Source organism: Cebus imitator, unplaced genomic scaffold (genome assembly GCF_001604975.1).
Source record: "Cebus imitator isolate Cc_AM_T3 unplaced genomic scaffold, Cebus_imitator-1.0 Scaffold139, whole genome shotgun sequence".
NCBI lineage: Eukaryota > Metazoa > Chordata > Mammalia > Primates > Cebidae > Cebus > Cebus imitator.
The window spans coordinates 5,193,048-5,196,600 of record NW_016107454.1 but is presented as its reverse complement, the minus strand read 5'-3'; positions in this window follow the sequence as shown (position 1 = coordinate 5,196,600).

Below are 3,553 nucleotides of genomic sequence, written 5' to 3'. Positions count from 1 at the left end.
AGGCCTAGTCCTAGTTGTACCTCAGCAAATGAAGCAGGAGTGTGCACAGTTGTTCACCCACCATGGGAGGTGGCTGTAATGAAGTCTGTGGGGCCTGGGGGTACACAGAGGATGACACCTCAGTGGCAGTCTTTGTGTTGTAGGTGTTGGTGCCAAGATTTCACAGAGGAGGAGAGAATCAAGCCCTCAATACTGTGTAGATGTCAGCCAGGTAGACAGATAAGAAAGTCTATTCCAGTAGAAGGGCCAAGGTGGCAAGGGCCTGGAGGAAGGAGCCCTCACAGATGACTTATCTGTGAGATGGGAACAGAGCATGTGCAGAGAGCACCGTCACAAAGGTGAAGTGAGGAGCACAGGTCAGCACTGCTCTTAGTTGCGTTATGGTTTACATTATTATCCCCATCGACCTCAGTTTTACTCTTTGGAACAACAAAGAGCGCATTGAATTATTCTTTCATGAGTACTTTTCATAGATTTGACAACAGCTAATTTCTCTCCCAACTCCTCTATTTTCCAGGCTAAACATTCCTCATTCCTTCACTTTTCCTCATAGGAAATGGTTTTCAAGGCCTTTATCATCAAAATTTTCACTACTGGATGAGTCTCAATTTGCAATTTTTTTCTTAAAATGTGGTGGTTCCCAACACAGAATCCAGCACTCCAGGTGTGGGGTGCACAGCGTGATGTATTGGGGCCATTCTTTCTGTTATGAGCCATAAATGCTGGCATGCAAGCCTATCTGTCCAGGTGACTTAATTTCAAACTTCTGGGCCTTCTCTACCTACAAAAGCAGCTGTTTTCTTCCTTGAGCATGCCACTATTTGACTCACAATACAGAACTGGATATTTATACATATTTATTTTTATCTGGTTAGCTTTGATCTGCTGTTTCCAATATGCCAGAACCTTTTAAAGTCCTGATTCTACCATTTGATGTTTTGGTTATCTCATTTTGCCTAGGGCATCTGAAGATTTCAGAGTCATAATATCTAGTTGTCTCCATCCAACTCTTTAATAAAAAATATTGATGATAATTGCGTTCAATTTAGAACCAGCAACGTCAGCTTTATTAAGAACTGGTGTTAGTTCCTCATATTTGTGAAACTGATCATAGTTTAAAAAGTTTTGTTCACTGATTGATAAACAGCCCAGAGCAGCATTTCTTAGTTCAATCTCTGGATTTCCTCTATCCTAATGAATGGAGATGCTTATTAAAATGAAAATTCCTGGGCCTCTTTTGGGGCCTACAGCTCAGACAATAAAGGATAGGCATCAATCAGGTTGTTTCTCACGAGGACTAGGTTTGAATGAGTGAAGTAGTTATGCTCTCTTTAGCATGAATGATGAACAGTGGTTGAGAACAGGCAGTTGGCATCTCACTTAGTGTAATGGTCTGTGGCTTTATATATGGACAAACATGTTTAAAGTGATGTGTTGGTGAAATGATGCCAGAGAGATTTTTTGTGCATCTTATAAAAAAAATCCTCCATCTATAACACCCTCCCCTCTGATGCAGCCTTTAGCCCAGACCAAGGAACATGTTGGCGTTCTCCCAGAGGTGCCAGCATCTTCCCGGCATTGTCACTGCATTAGTCAGTCCCTGCTATATTGGGAGAGTGACTGTTCTACACTGGCTGCATGAAGTGGCTGATCTCATCCGTGAGCGGCACCACCTACAGCCGCGTCAGACTCTGGGGCCTCGAGACTGAGGGAGACTGACTCGCAGTTCTTTCCGCCACGCTGCGGCTCTGAATTCACACCAGGATAGACAGTGTGGGTTTGGCGGTGTGCTGTGCTAGGGAAGAGCCTCCTGAAACACACACTTACTGAATCACAACTCTTTAGACGCTCGCTCTATATTCTCCCATGTAAACGTGGCTGCCAAGGCTCCACCTATTCTCATGTGACTGTGACGCTACTCAGGATTTAAAGATCACTATTTTTAAAGCTAGTCGTGAATGTCACATTTCCCCTCTCCCTAGAAGATTCTAATTATCTGTTTGTCAGACATCCCTCTGTTTTCTGCAACTTTATTCAATTCTGCAGTCTCTCTCTTTATTTTAGTAGTCAGTGCAAATTGTTTTTCAGGATTTCTTTGGGAATGTCATATAGTCGAGGTTCTTCTCTCTCCTAGCAACTGGAAGGGTGTCTGCAGGTCGTTCTAGAATTTTCAAACATCTGATCACACAGATTGAACTATTGCTTGCTACTTAACTTTCTTATGTCAACATGTCTTTTGAGATATGTCTCAAAGTCTTTCTTTTGCTTCTGATTTACAAAACTAGTATCTTTCAATTTCTATTATTCTCTTTTGTCTATAATATCAACAAGGAAAACCTCTTTAAACAATAAAGATTTTTCTGATTATAAAAGCCAACATCGTCATTGTTTAAAAAAGTTTAGGTGTAGAAATGTAGAAAACAATCTATTATTTATCATACCACCCTAACACTTCTACATTTTGATGTAGTTTAATTAAATCTTCCCCAGTGCATACTGATTTTCAGTTTTCATACTCCACCTACAATTTTATATCCTTCTTTTGTGACTTACCACCAAAAGTTATCTGCTTCATGTCGTTACACAAACTTTGAAATAAACATTTCTATCTGGAGGTAACCTTTTGTTCATCATTTACAATGTTTTTTATAAGTAATCCACGATGAGTATCTTTGATATGAAGGTGGTATCTCCCTATCTCTCTTGGGTAATTTTCTCAGGATAGAGTCAAAGAAGTGTTATTATTGTACCAAAGTGACATTTTTAAAGTTCTTGATACATATTTCCAATTTGCCTTCCAAAATGGTTGAATCCATTTATACTCCTACCAGCAATATGTGAAAGTATTTATTGGCATGATTTAGTCTATGAAAACCATAGTTACACATTCTAAGGGGAAAAATAGCAACTTATATTAGGATAAAGGTGAAAGCATTTTTGTAGTTGAAGCAAATCTTAAGACAGGTTCCACGAGCACATGAAGGCTCAACAAATCCCTTATCCATTGGGCATGATACGGTGAGCTTCCCAAAGAGAGAAAGAGAGTGAGGGGCACCAGCAATAAGTGAAAAGGCTATTGTGTAGACTTCGTGCTTTTCTTTTGACTTTTTAAGGGTTAAACCAGACATTCTCGCAGATTGCCTATAAAGCAAGAGAGCAAGAGAGAAAGTCAAATGTTGTATGACTGCTTACTACTTCGCATATACTACCCAGGAACCAGTTCGTGTACACAACTCCCTAAAAATTCAACAGAGAACAATCCAAAAAATTTACTCCTTGGTCCATGGAATGAAAAATGGTATAATTGTGACTATTCAAGGCTGGAAGCCATGGCTCTTGCCTGTAATCCCAGCACTTTGGGAAGCTGAGGCGGGTGGATTACCTGAGGTTAGAAATTTGAGACCAGCCTTGCAACATGGTGAAACCTCATCTCTACAAAAATACACACACAAAAAAGTTAGCTGGATATGGTGGCATGCGCCTGTAATCCCGGCTACTCTGGAGGCTGACGCAAGTGAATTGCTTGAACTCAGGAGGCGGAGGTTACAGTGAG